The following is a 25528-nucleotide window of genomic DNA, read 5'->3' on the forward strand; positions in this document are numbered from 1 at the left end:
CACCCCAGTCTACTATCTCTACCCACTCTCAGGCCCTTCTACAACCTCTGAAGGGTGTTCCTCACTCCTGCATCCCACCCGCAAGTCTTTCAAATGTGGCAACCTGCTCCACGTGGCTACTCTCAACTCTCGCTCCACTGTCAAACATTCCTCTGACATCTTCCACCTCCTCGAACACCTTGACCTGGATGTCCTCGGTCTCACTGAGACATGGATCACGCCCAGCATTGTCACAAGTTTTGACATTCTCCTCCCTGAGGGCTACAAGATCCTCTCTGAGCCCAGAACTAACTGCCCTGGAGGTGGAGTGGCCCTGATCTTTCTGGAATGGTTTCCTGCTTCTGTCATTCCAATGCAGGCCTACTCCTCCTTTGAAAGCCTAGTCTGCAGGCTCTCTAGCTCTCCTGTCCTCTCTTGGACTGTGGCCACTATCTACATGCCACCTGGTCTGGTCACCCTCTTCCTCTCAGAATAGGCAGACCTTTCTTCTTCCCTCCTTGCCTCAACCTCTCAACTTCTCCTACTCGGAGACCTAAACATCCACCTGGATGCTTGGAATCCCTCCTCTGAGCTTTTTCGGCAACCTATGTGACTCTCTCTCCTTTTCCATTCTACCCTTTGGTCTGGAAAACTCTACTGGACACACCTTGGATGCTCTCATCTCCTCAGACATCCCCCTCTCTAACCCTCTCTCTTCTCCTCTCTCTTGGACTGACCACATTCTGCTCTCTTTTCACCTGAAACCACTTGCCCCTCAAGCACTGCCAACTTCGTTCACGATCATTCGGGCCATGAAGTGAGTGTCAGTGGGCGCCTTTGTCTCTACTTTCTCTGCTTCTCCTACTCCTGTGTCTGATTCGCACTCGGACACATCCCTCTCTAATCTGCCTCTTTCTATCCCCAACACTCTGGACATCCTTGCCCCAGTCATGAGAATCCATCTGAAGTCTATCTCAAGTGTAACTCTTGGTATAACTCCGACCCGCCACCCTGAACCACAAGTGCAGAGTGGCTGAGAGGCAGTGGATGGCTTCGGAGCATTCTCTGACAAACTTGCCTACTTCTGCTCCAAAGGCAACACAGACTCTCTGTCCTCTCCAAGAAGAAGGTCCATATCCAAGCCTGCATCTCTGCGGCCTCTAACAACATGGCCAAACTCTTTCAAATCTGCAAGGAGCTGGCCAATCCTACAGCAGTCTCTGTCTCTCCTGTTCCCTCCCAGGTACTTTGTATGGCTCTGGCCTCTCATTTCACCACTAAAACTCAGGACATCCTGTCCTCGCTTTCCTCTTCCTCTCCCTCCACCTTTCTCAGACCCCTTTGGCCGCCCCTCCTTCTCCTCTTCCTTTTTCCCTCCTTCGCTCTGACAACACCTGAAGATGTCTCTAGACAAGTCCGATCTATGAAAGTATCGTCCAAACAGGTGCTCCCCTGCTCCTCCAGAACTATCAAGGACCACATTGCCACCCTCGCTCCAGCCTTGGATGATTTTTGCAATCGCTCTTTCACCACTGGATTTTCACTTCTCTCCTCAACCACTCCATTGTGACCCCATCCTAAAAAGCCTGACCCGATTTCAATCACTACTTTCCTGCGCAGACTCCTGGAAAAGCTGGCCATCTTCCAGCTTACCCTCCACACTGAATCTGTTTGCTGTATCCGTGACCAACAGTCTGGCTTCAGAATAGCCAGAGGCACAGAAACTGCTCTCCTGAACACCTGTAGTGAACTGCTCTCTAACCTCGACTCCAGCTCTCCCTCTGTCCTCATCCTCCATGACCTTTCTTTGAGTTCGACACAGTCAATCACACCACCCTGATCAACAGACTCTGTGTGAACCTGGGCATCGCATATCAGGCCCTGGTGTGGCTGACCTTCCTCCTGGACCGTCCTTTCCAGCTCCAACTTGGGTCCTTTCTCTCCACCACCTCTCTCGCCACATGCAGTGTCCCCCAAGGCGCAAGCCTCTCACCCTGGCTCTACAGTGTCTATGTGGTCCCTCTGGCCCACCTGATCTCCACCTTCTCTTCCAACTTTCAGTGTTATCCGGATGACACTCTGCTCTTTTTCAGGCTGCCATCAGCCTCCTCTCTTTCGTCGCTCATTCTTGACCGTCTATCCGTGATTCAGTATTGGTGTGCCTCCAACGATCTTTGCCTTAATGCCAGTAAAATGGAGATCCTTCTCATTGGGACCCCTGCTCCCGCTTTCCCTCTCTCACTCTGGCCGCCCTCCTTGGGCCCTCTACCCTCGCCTTCCAGTGAGGCAAAAAACCTTGGCGTCATCTTCGACTCCACCCTCTCGATCTCTCCTCATATCACAGACCTTGACAAAAAGGCCCACTTCCAGCTGTACCTCCTCAGAGGTATTCTACCTTTCCTCACTTTCCCCTAGAAGCTTACTGTCTGCAGCCTGGTATTCTCCAGGCTGCACTATTGCAACAGCCTCGTTCTCAATCTGCCTACCTCTACTCCTTGCCCCCTGCAACTAGATCCAGGACTGTAAGTCCTATCCTTGGACTCAAGCCCCGGCACCATATCTCTCCAGCCTTGAAATCTCTCCACTGGCTCCAGGTGGCTGCAAGGATCAAGTTCAAGACTCTCTGCATCGTCCACAAGTCTTTCTGGGGCCAGGGCACATTCTACATTCAACTCTCTCTTCCGAAATACCTTCCTTCTAGAATCCTTCATTCAGCTACCTCCAACTCTCTGAGGGTCAGACGCTTATCCAGGAAGAGAGTGGACCACCTGAAGTTCCTGGAAGGAGCCCAAAGCCCTCGTTTTCAATGTCATGGAAGCGGGGGATACTCCCGCAACCCTCGAAGCCCATAATGCCGAAGAAGGGGAGCAGGGGATGCCCCTGCAACCTCCTGCAATCCCCCGCTCCCCATGTTCACCATTATGGGCTCTGATTTCTTTGTTAAAAGCTGAATGCGCAGTGAAAGTGCATTCAGCCTTTTTTTCCTCTCTTTTTTCGTGCAATAACACTCCTCACAGAACCATCACAATCATATCCCTGATATTTACAAGAATTGACTAGGCAAACAGCCTCTACCTAGGAATGCCAGAAAGACTCACTAAGAAACTTCAAATGGTGCAAAACACAGTTGCCAGGATTCTACTAAGATTAAACAGAAGAGACCAGATCACTCCAGCTCTCAAAATCCTACACTGGGGCTATTAGTTAAAAAATGCATTAAATTCAAAGCACTCTGCATCAACCACAAAGCCTTACACAGATAAGGAGCCGAATTCCTGCAAGCCAAGATCAGCCACTAGCTGTTAAGAAGGGACCTAAGATCAAGCAACGACCTACAAATGGAGAAAAAACAATTTGAAAATTCGGATGAACAGCGTTCTCACGTCTAATTGCCAACCTTTGGAATACCATGCACAGAGAACCACATTGCCTTCAGGAAATGACTCAAAACCTGGTTATCCAACAGACAAGGACAACCGCACAGGGACATCAGCAGCAATAACAGCCCGGTACAAAAGAAATACACAAAGGGACACGGTCACAGATAACAACGGCAATAGCTTAGAGGAACAGAACATTGCAACCCCCCCTTTCCACCCCGACCCTCCTAAACCATGCCCAACAACTAGAGTGATCAACCAAGAGAAGACTGCCCAACCAACAGACAGATTATGGGATAACACCCAGTCACAATTAAGCTCCAAGGAAACCCAGACAGGAAAACCATTAAGACCGAAACACCACCCCTACCTGTCTACCCACAATTAGGGCCACCTTAACCTGCCCACCTATAACTAGGGCCGCCCGGCTGAGCACCTCCACCCTCTATCTCCATAACTCCTGATGGGCAACCGACCAGACAGCAGGCCCACACCAAACGGCCACGTCTAACCTGGACAAGTAACCAAGCACACACTAGGTACAACCATCCACCTGCCAGCGCTGAGCGCAACATACACGGAAGACAGCCCACAATCTAGAGAGATGGGCCGATGAACCACAACCAACAACGTCGGTAGATACCATTAAGCAGCAACTGAAGACTCACACCAGAGGCTTCACCAAAACTGACCGACTTACTAACCCATGCCTCTCCCTTCCTGATCCTCCAACATTACCAACGACACCACTTCAATAGGGGCTAGCCAAACTACACAAAAACACCAAGAATCAATCTAAGGTTCACACCCTGCAAGCTCTATGAGATTCGGGAAGCAAACCTAGAGGGAACTCGCTGGCACATAGTCCATAAATCCATCAACACTACACAAATACACATCAACACAATGAATATTCATACACCTAATAGCCATCTGCAACTCTTGACCCCTTATTGATACAGCTAACCAGTGCGCACAACCACCATCCACCCTAACATCACACAATCACACAACACACACACTAACAGAAACACCAGCACACATCCGAGGCACTGAGTCCTACCCATATGGTCACAACACACAGGGCCTCCTGAATCAACTCCACCATGCAAAAAAATGCTTAAAGACGCCAGTTCCTCCTGGTTCTGAACCTATCCTATCATCTATCCCCATTAACACACCCAGCCATCCTCTATTGCAGTGTCACTTGAGTTTCTGGAGACTGCCCATGGGTGGTAGCGGTGCACGGTACAAATCAACTAACATAACAATGTCTGCTTTGTCTTATATCTCCCATCACTATATATCAATCTATTTATTTGCCTCAGTTAGCCATTTTATCCTCAAACTTTTCTCTTCCACACATTACATGTTACTTATTTCACTTCCCTGACTTCCTTTCCACTTATGCCTCCAATTTCAATGTACGTATTGCGTTTAAAAGCATTTGCATACTTTCCCCTCCATACTTGACCTACATGATAATGATTTATGATCTTTGCACTCCACATGTTGATTTCTCCTAATATCCACTTAAAAAAAACTATTTAAATGACGGTCACAAACACGGAGCACAGTTGCGGTCCACAATACACATGATACAGTTTTTACAAACAGTTGTCTTCACATAGCCACATATACAAGGATCATATATTGCATTCTTCAAGGGGTACCTGGAGACTGTTTTGATGTTCGGCCAAGTAGGTGTAGAATTGGGCCCATATGTCTTTGGGTCTGCTTATGGGAGAGACAAGAGTGATAAAGCCCTCTTCACATTTGCTTATACATGTCACGTCTTTGAGCCATGACTGTAGGGTGGGAGCTGTACTAGATTTCCAACATCTAAGGATGTTTCTTTTAGCCACAACACAAGCGACATTAAAATAGCCTGCGTGTCCTGGTGGACACCTTCCCGATATCTCCAAGCAGGTATTTCAGTGGTGTAGGAGGGATAGGAATGTCTAAAATATCACTTAAGGAGCTTGCTACCGATTCCCAGAATTCGAATATTGGCAGGCATGCACATATGAAATGAATCTGCCACATCCGTCTGTGTGGCATTTGGGGCAGCTAGGTGATTGGGCAGGGGAAAATCTGGCAATTTTTTGGGGTGTGTGGTGTGGGCGATTCAGGATTTTGAACTTGATCAGTCTCAGATTTGCATTGATGGACACAACTTTAGTGAGCTGACAGTATCGGCCCATTGTGCGTCATCAAACGTCAAGCCCAGGTCACTTTCCCATGTCACTATCATGTGGTTACATGAGGGGGTGTGGGCTTGTATTGCTTTATACAATGCAGATGTGCCATAGCGAATACCGTTTGGTGACGCCCTGTATGAATGGGTGAGCTATCCGATGGGAATAAGGGCAAGAAATGTTGGAATGCTGCTCTCATCCTAAGGTTTTATAGCGCCTTAGAGGGACTGTGCCCCAGTTTAGAGAAGAAGTCGGCTAGTGGTGCAAATGTTCCATCCAGGAACATGTCTCAGTGTTAGCTGTGCCTGGGGATCCCACGTTGTCCATAGTGTTGGGTCAAATGCGGGTGATATCCCGGGATAGTGCCATCGGGGGGAGATGTTGCAATATGGGAAAGTAATGTCAAGTCTCTTAAATATTCTGGACCATGCTTCACATTGCACCCAACATGGTCAATAGATGTGGTGTCAGAGTAGCGTTTTACGAATATAACTGTTCGCAGATCAGTAGGAGAGGCAGCGTATTTTTCGACTGGGAGATGTGCATGGTCCACTGTATCAGCAAGCCAGTATCCCGCATATTGGGCTTGTGCTGTATTAGAATAAAGTTCAAAATCTGGTGCTGAGAGGCCACCAGTGTCCAATGGTTCTGTCATTTTCACCCAGCTCATTCTAGTCGCCCCATTATTCGAGAAAAATGCGGAGACCATGGACCGCAGTTTGGTAAAGAAGGTCCTCCCAGGTCATATAGGCATGTTACTAAATAGGTACAGCAACTTAGGTAGCACCATCCTTTTCAGTAGTGATATGCGGCCATAGGTTGATATAGGAAGGTTATTCCAGAGTTTGAGCTTAGTTTCCAGTTGAAGCATATATGGCTCGTAGTTGGAAGAATAAAGTATTTGACGGTCAAAAGCTACTGTCACCCCTAGGTAACGGGCCGAAATCGGGGACCAGCGAAACCCCATTATGGAGCCAACGTGAGCCAAACCGTGGGTAAGTTGTATCATTTCAGATTTAGAAGTGTTGATCTTGTAGACAGAATACTTGGAAAATGTCTTTATACCTGTCATTATGGGAGCCAGATTGACCTCCGGTTCCCTGATGTATAATAGGGTTATCATCAACATATAATGAGATCAGTTGGGGAGGGCCATTTATCCTAACACCCCGGTTTGAGTGTTTAAGTCGTATTATTGCTGCCATAAATTCAACAGGGAGGGCAAATATAAGAGGGGAGAGGGGGCATCCATGCTGTGTGCTTCTGCATAGGGGGAACTTGGTGGGAAAGGGTATGATTTGTTCTGACCATGGCAATTGGGTTGTTGTACAATAGTCGGGTATAGCTCAGGAATTGAGACCCAAATCCAAACTGATCGAGAACATTGAACATATAGTTCCAGGATACTGAGTAAAATGCTTTCCCGGCGTCAAGAGAGGCTGCAATTACTTTGTCCTTGTGGTCCAATTGGGAGATGGTGGCGAATAGCCTATGCAAACTTAGGGAAGTGGATCTGGTGGGGATAAAGCCCGATTGGTTAGGATGTACCAGTTAATTCATGTGGGGCATCAATAGATGGCCTTGGCAAAAATGTTGGCGTATGAATTAATTAGGGAGAGTGGGCGGTAGGACGAGGCCTCCTGCGGGGGTTTGTTAGGCTTGAGCAGTACTGAGATAACTGCCTCAAGCAGCGACAGGGGTGGGGGTGAGAAGAGTCCCAACCAACATAACCTCCTCACATAGTGCCAGGAGTTTAGGGGAAAGTTCTGTTAAGTAACATTTCTACAGATCTATGGGTAGGCCGTATGGTCCCGGGGCCTTCCCTGCAGCAAGCTCTTTGATCCATTGCCCCATCTCTACAATGGTCAATGGGGCTTCCAGTACAGCACACGGCGCGGGAGGCAGCCTGGGGAGTGGGATCGAGTTGATATAGCGAATTAGGTAGCTCTCTAAAACAGTATCAGCATTAGCATACAATGAGTAAAATTCAGTAAACACCTAATTAATTGCGAATCCCTCACACAGGTCTCCCTCCACCCCACACACTGGTTATCGGTTGTTTGTACTTTTCAAATTTAACCAATCTAGCAAGCGATTTACTGGCTTTGTCCCCCCTCCTCATACCTCCTGGCCCTGGCGGGCGTGGTGGTGTATAGGAACTCGCGGTCTACTAGCCTGTGGAATTTGTCCAGTTTTTTGTGAATTAGGGTGAGTGTTGTATCTTCAGGCGCTAGGGTGCATGTGTTCTCAAGCATCCGCAGCTGGGTCTCAGTCCGAAGTAGGTCGTGGCGTATAGTGCTGTGATGAATCAACTTTTGGGGCACCAGTGGTCCAGTGATGAATAACGGTTTCTTTTTTTTTTTTTTTTTTTACTTGTGTATAATCAAAAGAAACAATGATTTTTACAAGGATAATCAAAATCCGGTCTAGCCGCGTATGTTTCTGCTTTCATATAAATACGCCAGCTCACACACTCCATTACGAGAAGTTAGGGTCCGTTGCGTGTTGACCGGACTGGTCAGGCCCAGAAGATCTAAATGTGACTCTGGGTCCGAAGGCCAGACCTTGCTAAACCAAAGGTGGTGCTATCTGTCTCAGTGAGAGACCATGCTTTCGCCTGCCTAGTGAGAAGATTCTATGGCCTTTATTTTTGTGAAGGCAGCTTCCAGTAGTTTACATGCCGCTACATCCCAGCGTGTTTTTTCACCCGAGATAAGGCAGCACCACCATGTGTCTTCTTCCACCAACACTGAATTAACCCATAAGGGTTCCAAGTAGGCTGCACGTTCTGCGTTGAGAGTATGGCAGTTTAGCAGAAGATGGCGAATTGTCTCAATTGCGTCGTCGGATTGGCATAATCTGCATGTGGTTGCCGCGGCCTGACTTCTCATCGCCATGATTTCTCTGGTATGGAGCAAGTTGAGCCTTGCTCTTAGGAAGTAGGTTCGAAGGTTTCTATTTGGAAATTTTACGCAGTAGGCCAGTGGGCTTTTGAGCCTATTGAATGTCAGTGGCAGATGCTTTAGGAATTTAATCGCTCTGGTTTGGTAGGCTGTGGTAATCCAGTCTTGATTTTTCAATTTTTGAGACACATTGCTTTTCAGGTCCTCTGTAGAACATGCCACTTGTTCCAGATTGTTTACTTGGCAGGCGATCCACTTCTTGATCTCCGAGCATTTTGTTGATTCCAGCTCTTTGTTAATAATGTTAAAAAATTGGTAGACCGTCTTGAATAAGAGTCTTTCTGAAGATCACCATAGAGGCAAGGCTGACAGTTGCACCCAGCGAGAGTAGGCCCAGGTCTCTTCTGATGGCTGCGATCAGGATGGAGTTCGGAAGACCCAAAGTTGTCTTCCAGATGTAGCCTTCCAGCTTAGGCCATATTGAACTAGGCATGTTTATAGTGGCGTCCATGCCATAGGTTAGTGCAGGGACTACTTTGCCTTTGTAGAAGTTGATGGCGGGAATCCAAGAAAATCTGCCGAATTTACGGTCAATCATCTTCATTTGTGAGGTAAGGTTTTTTACTTTCTCCCAAAGATGCAGTTTCATTTTTGTCTCCTTTGGAGTCCCGTCGATGTAGACTCCCAAGTATTTAAAATGTGGGACGACTTTGATGCTGCAATTATTCACTGACCAAGAGTGAGCTCATTTCTTCGGTTGACGCTTCTTGGCCAGTATCATAATTTTTGTCTTGGTGTTATTTATTGTAAGGTTATTGACGGCTATGTACTTGCCAGGTTGTCTAGCTGACGTTGAAGACCTATTTGTGTCTGGTCTAGAAGGATTATGTCGTCCGCATAGAGAATACGGGACAAGTCGATGTTACCCAGCTTCGGAGGAAAGCTGCGGACCGTCACTTCAGATTTTTGGAAGTCTCCCAGGAAAGCTACAAAGAGGGCCGGCGCCAGCGTGCAATCCTTGTTTCACTCCTCTTTCTGATGGAATTTCTTTGGTAAGAGCCTTGATTATTCAAGCGGACACGTAAGGATGTCTTCGAGTGGAGAGCTATAATCGGTTGAAGGATTTCCTCTGGGCAGCTCCATCCTTGAAGCTTTTTCCATAGGCGCGTTCCATCGACTCTGTCAAGAGACTGTGACAGGTCTATAAAAGCTGCATAAACAGTTGGGGCGCCCTGCTTTATCTTAGCCTTTAGAATGCTAAGGATAAGGATGTTGACTGTTGTCCCGCCGTTCTTCTTAAAGCCCATCTGGAATTGATCTTCGCATGGGGCAGATTTGGCCCATCGACGAAAGTGGTCGAGAAGAAGAGTGGCAAACAATTTGCCCATGATGTCGAGTAGGGCTATAGGCCTGTAGTTTGCCGGATCTTCTCTGCTTCCCTTTTTGAAGATCGGAATCACAGTGGCTTCTGTCCAAGACGATGGAATCATTCTGCTGATTCTACAGTGTGTAAACAGAAGACTGATAAAATCTGTCCACTCAGCGATGTTTTTTTTTTAGGTCAATGTTCGTGAGCCCATCAGGTCCCGGAGCTCTGGATGTTTTAAGCTTCTGAATGCACTCATAGATGTCAGCTTTCATGGAAAGGTCAACCCAGGGGGTCCTGTTGAATTCCGGCTCTTGGGTCACATTAATAGCAGGAGTGGCGAAGAGCTTTGTGAAAAAGTGTACCCAGGTGGCTGCCGGAACAGAGATGATCATATTTGCTCTGGTATTGCCTTGCGCGATGTTAATCAGGGCCCAAAAATCGGCAGATTTTTTTGACGCCAGTGTTCTCATCATGGTTTCTGCGTCATTTTGGTACAGAGAGGACCTGCGTAGTCTTATCCATGCTTTGTATCAGTTTCTAAACCATCAATGAGCCCCACACCCTTAGTACACCAAAAGGGATTCAAACAGGGTGTGAATTAGAAGACCTCTCTGTCCAATTTTGGTAACATGGACGGAACAGCAGGTTTATCTCTGCAAGGTCGTGGTTCGTTGGTTAGTTGCAACACAGCAAAAATACAATTATTACCCAATGATAAAAGGTACTGTCCAGTCAAGGTTGTATACAAATATCTACTTTATGATTACTACAACAGACAGTTCTAGCACACTACAAAATACAACCCACCCTTCAAAGGAACACAGAGGACAGACAGTTTCACAAAGGGATGCACTCTGGATACTAACAGGAAGGTAGTTGGTAAAGTAATCAGTCTTACTGTTCAAGGTTATTGGTTTCAGCACCAAGGGGGTAAAGGGTCATAACTGTCTCTAGGGGCCTTCGGAGAAGGACCAAGGGGGCAGAAACACAATGTACCTGGTGCTGAAGAAGTTGTTGATAATCGACAGCATCAAGGCGGTTCCAGGGCACTTTGCAGCCCTTGAGATCAAGTTAGTGTTGGGAGACAGCTACGGGAACCAGGTGGAAGGCAGTTTGGCAAGCAAGACTGGACGAACGTCTGCAGGCTGTCCAGAGTGGCGGCTCAGGGCCAAAATCATTGTCTCTGTGCTGGTTGGCGGATCTGGAATGCTGGTCGAGGCGTTTCGGACAGCTCTGGTGACTGCGACGTGACAACAGTCAGCGGTGCAGCTGGATACGGTTAGAGGGCTCGACTGTTTTGAAAATGTCCTTAAAAGATAGAAGCTGGATGATGCTTGAGTGGCACTCCTCCTAGCTTCTTAGCCGGGCTTGTGTCCTTGCAAGGAGAACGTCCCAAAGCTCAGGAGAGTGATTGCAGACAACAGCCTTGTCCTTTGTCCAGAGAATCTCCGGCACTTCACTCCTAGGAAGCTTGCTGGCAGAACCTAGCAGGGCACGCTGTGCGCTTGCTGGGTACTGGTTCTGGAGCTGCTGGACGAGTCCTCTGAGTCCGGTATCTTTCTCTGTTCCCTGGGAGATGTTTAGGGGTGGGATATTGCTTCCTCTGTGATCATTCTCAAACATCCCAAACTTAGGACAGCCAAATTTGGAGGTACAACCCTTGATGCTCAGGGTCCCCTTCTTTAGAACACACTTCCAGCTAGGATACGGCAGATCCAAAGCTATACCGTGTTCAAACGTGCTATAAAGACTCACTTCTTCAACTTGGAATAATTCTCTGACTTTTCTCCACTTCTGCCTCTTATGCTTGTTTGTCTTCGTCCTTGTTCTGTTTTGTGTGTGCCTTGAAGCCCGCGGGCATGTTGGTGCGTTACAAAAATTAAAATAAATAAATAAATAAACTCCTGGCCTTGCTTCACTGGCGGAAGATGTAAGGTAGACTGTACTTTCAGCTCGGGTCCCAATGAGTCCTTCTTACTCCTTTCGAAGCCTTCACATGATCAGCTAAGTGAGGGGTTCAGCCCTCTTTTAAAGCCATATGGGCACCAGTGATTGGTGTAGGCTAAGTCTACCTTAATGAACCCATCCTGGGTCCCCACTAACAATCTTCTGTCATGCATGAGGTTGGGACCAGAGTGCTCTGCCACAGGAAAGACAAGGGGGTGACAACATATACCCAAGTCCTACCCATCTCCTTGTCTGTTATAGATCAAAGTGTCTCGCTAGTTAACTGAGCCCTCTGTGATCTTGATTAAAGCGCAGGGTTCCCTGGAAGTTTGTGCTGGGAGCAGACTTCCTGTCTCCTCCAAACCACATACTTCTCCCCTCTGAAAGGGATCAGCAGCTCTGCAGGGGTTTGCCTACTTTAATAGTGGACCCAGACATGCAGGGCACTGCCTTTCATACAAAGTGGTGGGAACTATCTTCATGTTGACACATTGCATATCAAAAGGGGTGTTAGTCCCGCCTTCCTGTTGTCTCTTCGGCAACCAAGTCCAATTCAGCAGGCTTGCCTCAAATATCTTGTTAGTATGCACTGCCACCAGCCGGAGGACAAAAGAAATGCTGATCCATGGAGCCTTTGATATTTAATTAGGATGCCCATGCTGGAGGAAGGTATGCCACCCCACTCCTTGGGATGCTTTTATGTACCCGGGGCTGTCACATTCCAGCAATATGACAGTGGAAGACGGTGCCCTGTGCCCCAAATAAGATTTTGAGGTGGGAGTATTTTACTCCCCATTTTTAAACTTTGAGAGTAAATGTGATTTCAAGAGAGTAAAAATTAATGTTCTCCTTTGCAAGAGAGTAAAATGTATGTGACATCCAGCCGACACGTGCAAAAACTGCATGGAAATCATTACTATGCGGCAGCTTTCTGCATTGTGACAGAATACACCTTTCATTATTTCTCCAAGGTCTGGCCATTTGATCTCTCGTGTATATATTTAAATGTTGAAAACACAAAAACCTAGCCAATTACATTGTAAGCAAACATGAATTGTATTGTGTGTTTTGAGGTTCGATAGCAGAATTGTCTTTTGATGTTTAATGAAAGTCCTAATTTCCTGGAGCTATTACTACCTAATGGCATGCCAATGAAATTATACAACAGTGCAGAGAGGAAAGAACTGCATTCTAAATTCTACGCGTAATCTCATGGTCAAATGGTTATTTATAAAGTGCTTTTGGCAAAGCACTGTATATAGAACCTATTTATCACAATTATCACCAAACGTAAGTCGGCACTCCTTTATCAACCTGGAAAGAGTGAAAGGCTGAGTTGGCCTTACCGGGATTCGAAACTGCCTACAGATCACGCACAGATCGCAGCAATGGTCTTTCAACCAGCTGAGCTATCTTATTGGCTAATATCCGTCAGAGGTTGGTAAACTGAGCATCGACTGAGGTATAATAATCACAATGCATAGCTGTTGGACAAACCATGTATGAAGCGCTATATAAAATTAAATGCCTATCTGGTTTATCACAGGGACATGTTTTGCTGAGTTTCTATTTCAATTACAAATGTAACTTTCATTTGTTTGTTTTTGAACGGCGCTTGCACTTCATGCAAAGTCAGGTTTTAGATGTTTTAATTGTAGCCTTGGAGATATGAGAGGCTAGAACACCTGTGATTGGTGTAATGACAACCACTCACGCTTGAGCAAAGACTCTGCTGCCACTGACCATTTATAGTAATGTACCCCATTGACTGCAAGCTTGAACAGATGTAAACTAGACCGTGCATACTCAATTTTACACACTGTTTTCATAATTAAAGTTTTCATTAAATTATAAGTGTAAACATGATCTGTCTTCCCTATGATTATGCACACAGCACAGGAACTCTAAAAAACAATTGTGCTATACTGGTTTGCTTGCACTGCACTGGAAAAAAATACATAATTTGTTACAAAAGATGAATTCTCAATTGCAACTTAGATTTCCATCTTACTTTAATTATATTAGTTTCATTTTTTGAAACACGCCAGTAAAATACATTCTGTTTCTGAGGCGTTTATCTATGGCTTGCAATTACATCCATGTAGATAAAAATCAAAAGAAGTGTTCTGGTTTCTGTCAAGTAACCTGACTTTGCACAACCCTCTGCTCTAAACTTGTGTGTAAATGTACACATGAAAATAATAAAGCTGTCGTATTTACAAGATTTTCATAGGTAAAAAGGCCTAGTGCGTATCTGGTGGCCTGACGATGCCTGTAGACTGTCTTCCAGGAGTACGTGACTATGCATTTTGCACGGGAAGCAGATGAAATGAGCACGGAATGCACTTGTGCATTTCTTTGAGGTTGGTGTCCCATCATTCATTTTCATTATTAAAAAATCAAAAAAGCCCAAGCGAGCGCACTCTCCCCATGTGGATGGTCTAATTCCTCACAAGTGTGAAAGGAACCATGAGTCAGGGACAGTGTATGGTCACGTATCCAAAACTTTAAGGATTCCCATACCACAGACAGATAGGGAGCCCACCGATCCCTCATTACGCTTGAAGAACTCCTTCAGCTCCACCCGCAGGCCGACTAGTAGTGTAGCGTCAAGAAGAAATGTGAGGGGCATTCTCCATAGTCGGGATCTGTGCTCCGGCTGTACCGGCTTGATCTCAAGTAACACGGGGGAGTGATCTGAGATAGTGCGGGCGCACATGGAGCAGTCCATTGTGAATGGGACACAGTCAGGAGTGTATAACCAAAGGACAATGCATGACCTGGAGTCATGAACCGAGGAGTGGAAGGTATACTCCTCATCCCAGGGGTGTATCTCATGCCAGGCACCTATGGGGGGTAAGTAGCTCATGCACTGAAGAATAATGTGGGTTGACTTGGTCTGAGGTCGGGGAGTCTTGGAGGTTCTGTCCACTAGTATGTTGAGTATAGTGTTGAAGTCCCTGCCCCATAGTACCCTGATGTTGTCCAACAGGGATATTAGTTTGACTATCTTGCAGTAGAAATCAGGGTCGTGGATGTGTGGGCCATAGCTATTGATAATGACAGTGGGATGTCCACTCAGATTCCCCCAGACAATAACATACCTGCCCGATGGGTCAATAGTTGATTTAGTGATCTGGAACCCTAGGGTATGATGAATAAGGGTGATAACTCCTCTAGATTGTGACAAATAATTCGTACCAGACCTTTGAGGGCCCCAACAGCAGGCAAATGAGTCCACCACTCTGGCCAGCGCATGGGTCTCTTGTAGCATCAAGATCTGTATGTATTGCCTTTTGACGTATGACAGTATTTTCAGAGACTTGGTGGGGTTGCTAGCCCTCGAACATTCCACGTGAGAAGCCTAATCGGCTGCCTGGCCTGACCCATCACTCGTAGTAAATATCACCATGTCCAGCAGATCCATGCGATAGCCAGGAAAAAAGAATAAACCATGATTGACCGTCAGTTTTTATATTTTTCAACCACCCAACTCCCTCCCCCAACCCCACCCTCATTGTCGCAAAAACTTGACAGTGTTTACCCTACCCTAACTAACCCCTTCTTAAGCAGTGGGAGGCAACGTGCAAACTCATCCAAGAACATTGGAACGTTTGAATGTCGTGCTCTGTACTTCGTAGCAAGATTTGACACAAAGGGCCTTCCTGAGATACGCCATAAGAAGTTGGCTCAAAGATTTAGAGGGGGACCATTGTGAACGTGTAGGATATTTGAAGGCTCAGAGTCAGTCATTATTGGGTGGTATCGGAGTGTTCTGCTCAGTGTAGGATGCTGCGTCTTCTGGTGATTCAAAAAAGTGTGCTCTACCAGCATGCTCTATCCTGAATTTAGCTGGGAAAATCATGGCGTATGGAATTTTTTCTCTCCCCTAGGTCTTGCTTGACTTAGTCAAAATTTCGCATGGCACCCTGGACGCCGGTCGAGAAGTCCGGATATATGTGAATTCTGGCCGAGTCGTATTGTAGGGGACCTTTTTTGCGCAACACCCAGAGAATCGGGTCTCGATCCCGGTAGTAGAGTAGTCGGGCTATTATTGTGCATGGGGTAGCTCCCGGTTTGTGTGTTGGGGCCAGGGATCTGTGTGACCTTTCCACTAAGAACTGGGCAGAGAACTGTGCATCTGAGAATAAGGAGCGTAAGGCATCCTCCATGAAGGTTTCAATGGGGACATTTAGGGATCTCTCTGCCATGCCCATCTCCCTAATGTTGTTATGGCGTGACTCTGACTCCAAGTCGTCGCACTTTACAGGGACAGCTCTAAAGTCTTTTTTGATATCCTCAATGACCTTACCGTGCGTGGTGACTGTATCTTCGAGTTCCCCCACCCGGTTCTCAGCTGTGGTAATCCAGCATTTTTCTTTCTGGAGATCTGCTTTCAGCAAGGATATGGCGGTGCCAATGTCATCCAACTTGGTATTCACTGCAGCAAAACCGGGCTGCATTGCAACCATATAGGGGTCCATGACAGTTCCTGTGGCAGCCGGTGCGTTTGGGGAAGGGCCTTGTGAGCAGGCAGGGTTTTCGTCTGATCGTGATATATTGGCTTACGTGTCCATGGAGCCCTTTTTCCCACCCTTGGGGCCTCCACGGGTCATGTGTCAGAGGGAGAGTGTTTACGCCAGCAGGTTTCCGCACGTTCGCCAGTGGGGGAAATGTGCACTTTGTGACTTTGGTCGTTATCTCAGGCTCGCGTGTTAATAGTCTCTTGATGGCAGGGCCAGAGCCGGACGGCGAGTGCTCTGATGCACGGGTCCCCTTATTGTTGAGTTCTGGGCTGGAGAACGCGCATGTTATGGTGCCCACCCACCTTCACTGCGTTGCGTTCTGCCTGCAGTGGCAGTGTGGTGTCACGGCTGCTTCGCGGGAGCAGAGTGGAGGAGGGGCACAGTGCTGCAGAGCCGGCATATTCTGGCAGTCCAGGGATTCTCTGGTGAGTCGCCCATTTGTTTCAGGCCAGCGTTTAGTGGTCCCCAGTCCCCAGGGTCTCTGTGCGGCATGTGTCACCACCGCTGCCTAGGATCCACTCCACTCTTAGACCGTTCAGCGTCTCAGCACGGCCGCAGCACGGGAAGGAGCACAAAATAGTTTTTAGTTCCTTCCGGGGGATGAGGTGCAGCGAAAATTGTTTGGCTGTATGCCCATATGTTCCGACGTCCGCCAGTGTGCAAGTATCAGGAATTTTGATCCTTTGTGTGCAGGATATTGGTCTTAGGATATTAACAAGTGCTGGGCTCACAGGTTAAGCAGTCATGCTGGTCAGCGCTCAGCAGTGCCCCCCTAATATCCAGTGTTCCTTCTCATGCCCATGCTCTTTTTGATTGTTTCCTTAAATATGTTGTAATTTGAAAGAGGTGCAATCGTTTTCTGTCGCAGACCACTTGGGACCCGTTTAAAGGGTGCATTATTGTACATTATTTTCAGTTCCTGTTATTCTTAAGACTACATCCAATAAGACTACCCAACAGCCTTCCTGTGAAGATCACGCCTCCAAATGACATTCTCTGAACATTCGTAGACACCATGCACCAACATTCTCCTGTGCTGTCAATCGCTTACATGCACCAACATTCGACCTGCTCTCATGGATGGCCAGGAGAATAGAAAGACATTAAAACTCAAGAAATAATATCCCTACAACAATCAACAGCCATCGGTCTACCACTGGATAATCACCCCTTCAAAGCACAAAAACCCTTTTAACATGCACATCCAAATCACCAACCAACATGCAACCCACCACCTTGTCACTTGCGTTACCAAAAGAGGCGTACAAAGTAGATATATTTTAAGTGTTTATCTACAATTATACAGAAACTGTCAGGGTGCTTTTCAAATGTAACCAAGTGTCAGCATAATAAGTGTGGCAAAATGTAAAGTTTGGCATAATGTTCCCAAAATGTCAGTTTATAATGTGAAGTTAACATCTAAAGAGTTCCTAAACAAGAACGCAAAAGAAAAGGAATCCGCTCTCTTGTGCCAAAGAATGTCATCATAAAGTGAAGTGCTATGTTATGATATATGTCATTTATATAACGCACCTGTACACAAGTGTTTCTAGACACGACAAAACAGGAGGGGGGGCAGAGGGAGTACAAAACAAACTATCTTAATAGGCCTTGTGTCATTCAGAACTTGCAAGTGTGACAGCGCAGGAAGTGCAGGGGGAAGTGCGAAGGAGAGGTAAAGGTGTGGTGCAATCAGGGCAGCATTGCTCCGAGTGAGTGCAGCCAGGGAAGCACGGCTCTGGGTAAGTGCAAGGAGGCAAGGGGCTGTAGATGTTACAGTTACAGCCCCTAAGTGCACGGTAGGCACAGAAGGAGTACAGGGGAGACTGATCATGTAGGAGCCTGGTACCCACTGCTATCTTGGGGGTAGCCAAGCAACCAGTCGGTGCTGCAGTCAGGTAGGTCAGCAGGGGAGAGAGGGAGAGAAAGCAGAGAAAAAGAAGGTATTGAGCAGCTTCGGAACATAAGGTGGTCCGGCTCAGGTTTGAGAGGGGCAAAGAGGCCTTTCCAGAGGGAGGCACCTACAGAGGAGAGAGATCTACCCCCGCTCTATGTCTGGAAAAGCATCTGACCCTCCGAGTTGGAGGTAGCCGAGTGAAGAGCTTGAGAAGGAATGTATTTTGGAAGAGAGAGTTGGATGTATTGCGGGCCACATCCCCAGAAAGCCTTGTGGATGATGCAGAGGGTCTTGAACTTGATGCTTGCAGTCACAGGGAGCCAGTAGTATGATTTCAGGGCTGGAGCGATACGGTCCGTGGGCTTGAGGCCAAGGATAAGCCTTGCAGTCCTGTTCTGGGTTAGTTGCAGTGGGCGGAGAGTAGCAGAAGGCAGACTGAGAAATAGGCTGTTGCAGTAGTCCAGCCTAGAGAGCCAGGGCTCTGCAGGCAATGAGCTTCTGGGGAAAAGTAAGAAACGGAAGAATACCTCTGAGGAGGTGCAGCTGGCAGTGGGCCTTCTTGGTAAGGTCTGTTATGTGATGAGAGAGTGGAATCGAAGATGACACTGTTTACCTCATTTGAAGGCGAAGGAAGAGGGCCCAAGGAGGGTGGCCAGAGAGAGAGAGGGAAAGCGGGAGCAGGGGTCCCAATGAGAAGGATTTCAGTCTTACTGGCATTAAGGCAGAAATTGTTGGATGTGCACCAATCCCGAATCACAGATAGACAGTCAGGAATGAGCAAGAGTGGAGAGGAGCCTGAGGGGAGCCTGAAAGAGAGCTGAAAGAGAGGCTGAAAGAGAGATGAGAGTCATCCCCATAACACTGAAAGTTAGATGAGAAGGTAGAGATCAGGTGGGCCAAATGGGCCAAGTAGACATTGAAGAGCCAGGGTGAGAGGTTAGAGCCCTGGGGAACACCACATCACCACATGTGGAGAGAGGTGGTGGAGAGAAAGGACCCAAGATGAACATAGGAGGGCTGGTCCAGGAGGAAGGAACAGCCACTATAGCGCCTGATCCTTGATGCCCAGGTTCTGGCAGATGCGATTGATCAGGATGGTGTGATTGACTGTCAAAAGCAGAGGAAAGGTCCAGGAGGATGAGGACAGAAGGAAGGCTAGAGTCAAAATTAGAGAGCAGATCATCAAGGGTGTTCAGGAAACCAGATTCTGGTGCCTCTGAATGCTCTGAAACCAGACTGATGGTCATGGAGACAACCTCAAGATACAGGGTGCTACATCAAAATATACAGTTACAAATAGGTAAGATCCAACTTAATTTTAGGAACACATTTTGGAAAGCCTTGCCTCATGGTACGGGGTACTACATCAAAATATGCAGTTGAAAGGGGATAGTGAGCAAGTGGGAAGTATGCTGGGGTAAGCTAGTAGTGGGGCGTAGCAGTGCAGTCTAGGGCAGCCAGCACAGTAGGGTAGGGCGAGGGGAGATGTGTGGTGTGATAAGCCAGCGATGGGAATGGTTTCGTCAGCTCATCTTAGTATAAGCCGGATTAAGTAGTAGACAGGAGAAGCAGGCATAGAATGCGAATCCTGAGCATCTGAAGGAAAGCCCAGAGTGTGGGAGGCACTGGGTGGAGTAGTCATTAGCATGGTGTAGACGTGACAAGGAGTCGGAACGGTGTGCAAGAAAAAAACGTTTTCAAGTAAAAGACAGGCAAAAATAAGGTGAATTATACGGCACATACAGCTGAACCCCACGTTACAGTACATCATTGCAGATGAGTGAGTGGGAAGGAACAATGAGACTGATAAACGTGTGGCTTTTCGTTGTTCACAATTAGTTGGTCTCGAAGGAATGGGGTCGAAGCTGGGGATGCCAGTGCAGTCAACCCAAGGGCCAGTTCTTACAAGTCATCAGCTGCGGCAGCAATGGGCATAGAGAAGTGAAATCCATCGGTATATGGGATGAAAGGGCTATCCAGGATCACTTTATGTGATGGAATGGCACTGAAGACAACACCATTCACCACACGCTCAGAGAAGCAGACGAGTAAATTCGTCTGACATCAACAACTATCCTCATTAAATATGGTCCTGTGCTCATTTGTTACCCTATATGACACATTTGGGATGAGGTTAGGGCAAATACGAATATGTTAGCGGATATAAATCTAAAAATAGAGGATTTGGTATCCACAAAATGAATGAGGGATGGTGGTGGACAATCAATAGTTCTACCTGAAGGAGACAGCTGAAGAAGTTCTCCACCCACCCATCGTAATCTTGACTGACCCAGAAGAAGAAACATGAGACCATGGAACTCAGGATGTAAGGGAAGTTTCTACAGCTAAGTTATTAAAGGCTGTCATCGTACCCCATAAATCTCTCAATTGCCAGGTCCCTCGATTGCGAAAGAGTGCAAAACCAACTATGAGAAAATAACGGGGATGTTTTTCCAATCCAACAAAGAAACCTAAGAATCAGAGAACTGCAAAAAGGAAAAATGTGGCTATTTGAACATTTGTAAAAAAATGTTTTTATTGGTGTGATAGAGAATGGGGAAAAACAAGAATCATGAGAAAGCAGGTCCTGCATGCCCGTCACCAGTGATTGAAAGGAAGGAACCTGACCATGAACATGACTTGAGCAAGTGTAAGAACGTGAATGATAGTGAAAATGAAAAGATCAAGAGGGAGAGTTGTTGTGCCCAGAAAGTGGTTACTAATCAGTGTGATACAAATCTGTTGGTGCCCATGTCAAAAAAACTTGGCCATCAGGTGAGAGAATTTGAGGGGACGGACAAGCCCACTGTTTCCTCTACTACCCAAACGGGTTTGGATATTTTGAGGCTAGGGGGTCCATCTACTAACGTTATAACCCTGGCGAATAACGCTCCTCGTGCTCCCTCAAAGTGGCCACACATTGAATAAACAATGAGGCAATACAAACAGGTGGAGAAACAAGGAATGGCGATAACCAGAGAATGAAGGGTACTGCCCTCAGTCGATCACAGGTGTCAAAAAAATGTGAATAAATTACCTCCAAATGGACAAAAGGGATGTAAAGACACTTTGTTGTTTGAAACACAAAAAACACTCATAGAATGTCCCAAGGTTGTAGTTGGTTTTGCGTCAAGGGGAGGGGAGAAATATTTGGGAGAAAACTCTTGTCACCTCGGGGATCCATACAGAAAGAAAATTGGTAAAAGATACCGTGACTGCTCGGAATGTACACTGTCGTATACATCAGTCAAAGTGAGACAATGAAAGTGAGTGTAAAAAAGATGGAGTATGTCACCTTCAGAAGGGGTAAATAGGTGTTGTGCCACTCTGGTAGATAGAAACAGAACCCTGTTTGGTTTCTCAATGGTAGAAGGTTACCTCCCCTTAAATGGTAGGGATAAACAACCAGGAGATAACCTTCCACCGTTGATGCCTTATGTAGCAGACAGGGCCACGAATGGGAAAGTAAATCTGGGCAACCTGCTCAAAAGAATTTATAACCCACAATTAGTGGATCAAGTGGGGAGGTGCATGTCTAGGGAGGAAATTACACACCTGGTGAGCATTAATAACAAAGGTACATCTACATGTTATGGTACAAATAACCCCAGGATTAATGGACGGATTAATGGGAACCAGGAAGAGGTTAAGTCAACTCAAGGTAATGCTATCCATATCCTCTACCCAAACAAGAACTGAGCTATCATAAAGGATATGGGTGCAAAATCGTGATTACTCATTCCCTGGGACAAGAACACACACTTGTCTTAATAGAACCACTATTATCTTAATTCTCAATGAAATTCCAAATCTAAGAGCATTAGTGTCTGCTGACATTGAAATATTGGAATTTTCTGACAAAGGAGATACAAATTGCGGTATATTGCATTTTCACTCAAAAACTGTGTTTGATCTTGTGTTGTCAGAGAGACAGAGTTTGTGTGATCTTGGTTTTATTATTGCACCTATGGACGAAGATGTGGTAAGAGAAGTGGAGAATAGAGGAATAAAGTGAAAAGAGGCACCTATGTTTTCAAATGACTCCCACTGGCAAGCTAATTCTGTGCCCAAAAAGGTCCCAAACAAGAACAATTGGGCGGCTGTTATCCCCACCTTGTGGCAAAAATCCTGTTCTTAATAGTAACATCCAGGGAATGATTAGTCATGCTGCTCTTGGGGATCCTACTAAAAAGATTGATAATCTAAAGTGTGTTGTGGGAACCTGGAATATCAGAGGCTTTGGCAAATTGATTTTGGATAAGACATTACTAGCAACTTTAAAGGATTACCCCATATTATGCATTCAAAAGACCTGCGCCCTGGATGATCCTGTATGGGACTGGCATGTGATCTTCCAGCAGGCGGCACGTAGAGGTTATGATGGGCGGCCTTCGGGGCAGGGGGTGTGCACACTGATTAAAAACGGCCATGGAATAATGGCAAGTGTGTTTTCGGATGAATGCAGAAGTGTGCTGGTGGTAAAATTAAAATTACAAATGGAGAATGCCAAAACAAATATTCTCCTGGTGAATGTCTATTGGCACCCTGCCCATTTTGAACTCATGGTTATGATCAGTGGTCTGGAGAGGATCCTCAAAAACTATAAGGATACCTTCCCAGTTTCTGAGATAATAATTTTTTTTTTTTTAATTTTAAATTTATAAAGCGCTCACACAGCCCGCAGGCATCGAGGCGCTGTTACAAGAATTGTTTGTTTTTCTTAGTTGCGTAATTGTTTTTTTTTTGTCTTAGTTACGTATTTATAACGCGCTTAAACACCCATAGGTTTCTAAGCGCGGACCCGGGGATCGAACCTGTGTTGCTTCGTGTCGTCTTGCTTCCAAGACGCGCACGCTGCTGCTGAGCTATCCTCCCGGGACAAGTAGGGGATTTGAAGGCACACTGCCTTCCTGACGGTATAGAATTAGGAAAAAATATCAATTTCACAAACCCGCATATGGTATTCAATGGAGAGACTTCTGGGAGGGCTGCGGCTTGATAGCTGCTAATGGACATATGGTTGGAGATATACCTCCCCATACCACGTGGGATAGAGATAGCCTAAGTTCTTGACTTGATTACATCATAGTCTCTAAAAACCTGTTTTCCATCTAAACATTACTTGAAGGTATACATAACTAATTCAGTGATCATGACCTCGTTGAAATGCACATAAATATACTGGCCAAAGTACCTAAAATGACACTCTGTAGAAACATCACTGTTAATTAAAAAAAAAATAGAATTAGCTGGAACGAGAAGAGCCTTGAGAACTTCAACAGAATTATTGAGGACTTTTGGTACTCCACAACCTATCCCCAAAAAGTAAGCTGCTTGTCGGTTGTGATTGTTTGTCCATTCATGAGTGATAATGCCATAATTCTCAAAAGGTAACAATTGCACTAGAAAGTGCACTAGCCGTCCATATGCTTATACAAAGGAAGTAGAGGTAAGAAAACCCTAAGCTCCCGTAATAAAGAGGAGAAAAATGAACAGATGCGTACGGAGAAACAGTCTTATAGAAACTGGATTAAGAACCATAGATTTCTCCTTAAGTAAAGAGATGGAGAAAGGATGTCGAGTGTGGTCCTGCAGAAAAACAGCAGATATTTTTGGAATATTGTTAACATGCAAATCGGGCTCGAGTCTTCTGAAATTATGAATCCTATTTCAGAAGAAGCCTGGTGTAAACATTTTGAAGAATTGTACGAAAATGTGGGCAGAAAAACACCAGAAGTAAAACTCAACAATCCCTGGATCCTAGATCTCTCAATTGAACATCTATTAGCAATTATAAAATCTGGCTCGAACTCTCGTGCCCCTCGACCAAATGGTCTATGTAATCTCGTGTTGAAGAAATATGGGATAGAATACTACATATCCTGTTCCAGAATGTCTTGGTTAACAAGGTTCTCCCCGCCCTCCTGGCATTCCTCAGTTATCATGCCAATATTTAAGAAAGGAAGCTGCGTGAATCCTGTGAGCTACCACCAGATTGCTCTCCTGGATGTCGATATCAAAATATTTGCACAGTGTGTTCTGAGGAGTTTGAAGGAGTTGATTGTTTTGACAAAAAGATTATCAGGACTCCAAAACAGTTTTAGGAGGGGAACGGGAACCGATGCAAGTGGTCTTTTTATCCAGTCAACGATTGATCAAGCAAGCATAGAAGGGAATTATCCATTTTATGTGGCCAGCATTGATATAAGTCTCGCCTTTGATAAAGTGGATAGAGCGAGGCTATGGTCGAAGCTTCTTGACTGGGATATTCTGATACAATTGCTGGACTTCTTGATACGGTAACACAGTGGTGAGAGTGCAACTTGGAGTAAATTGAGAGATGTCTAGGCCGATAGAAACTGATCGAGGTGTGAGACAGGGGTGTATTTTGGGCGCATGTCTCTTCAACTTGCACTTGTTAGACGTGGGGAAGTCTCTTGACAAAGTCATTTATTGCACCGAGGGTAAGGGGTGAGTGCCGTTTCTGGGTTGCATATGCCGATGATCTGGTGCTCCTTGATAGGACGCTGATTGTCCTGTAAAGGCTACTTAATTGTTTTTCTGAGTATGTAAAAACAAATAGACACGCAATAAATCCAACCAAGTCCAGTATTTTGTGTTTTAATGGAAAGAAATTTAAGCAGATATTCTTTAGATGGAATTTTGACTCGACAGTAATAGCTGTAACCGTGCACATAAAATACTTGGGGTTCACCTTAGCACTGTGGGCATGATGAAATCAATATGTGGGCCAAATGAAACAGATTTTATTTAAAACATCTGCCGATTTACACTTCACCCCATGATATTATTCTACATAGGTAAAATTGTACTGTCTCTAATATATGGGCTAGAAATATTTAGTCAGTGTGAAAAAAGATTTTAAACAAACTTGAAGGAATGATATGGAGGAAAGTTATCATCATCCTAGATTGTGTAACACTCTCCATTCTCTGTTTTGAATTGGGCTTAAACTCCTTGTCTTCTTTAGTTTAGCTGAAGATGTTGCTATCAGGGGCGTTGCTGGGGGGGGGCTAAGGGGGCTATAGTCCCTGATCTTTTTGGTTGTAGCCCCGGATAAAATCTCAGGAGCTACAGCCACAAAACTAGCTAGCCCCCAGTCCCAACAGTTCCGACATCAGCGTAGCCCCGGGTCTTTTCTAGACCTAGCAACTCCCCTGGTTGCTATTATTCCGGAAACTAATTGTAAACTCTCTGGATTCTTTGTATGCTATAATGGGAGCCCAAATGGGAAAAGGGAAATGAAAGCCATTTCAAATATTTTATGAGCAGTGTCAACAGACAATGAAAAGGTTTGATGCATCTTTG

General features: G+C 45.9%; 1 protein-coding gene across 4 annotated transcripts in view; it reads right to left on the minus strand.

Moving 5' to 3' along the window:
* The window catches only part of SH2B2 (SH2B adaptor protein 2), an 880732-nt gene that overhangs the window by 414993 nt on the left and 440211 nt on the right, over positions 1–25528 (minus strand). The window lies entirely within an intron of this gene.

This window comes from Ambystoma mexicanum, chromosome 9, assembly GCF_040938575.1.
Source record: "Ambystoma mexicanum isolate Mex_15411 chromosome 9, UKY_AmexF1_1, whole genome shotgun sequence".
NCBI classification, from domain to species: domain Eukaryota; kingdom Metazoa; phylum Chordata; class Amphibia; order Caudata; family Ambystomatidae; genus Ambystoma; species Ambystoma mexicanum.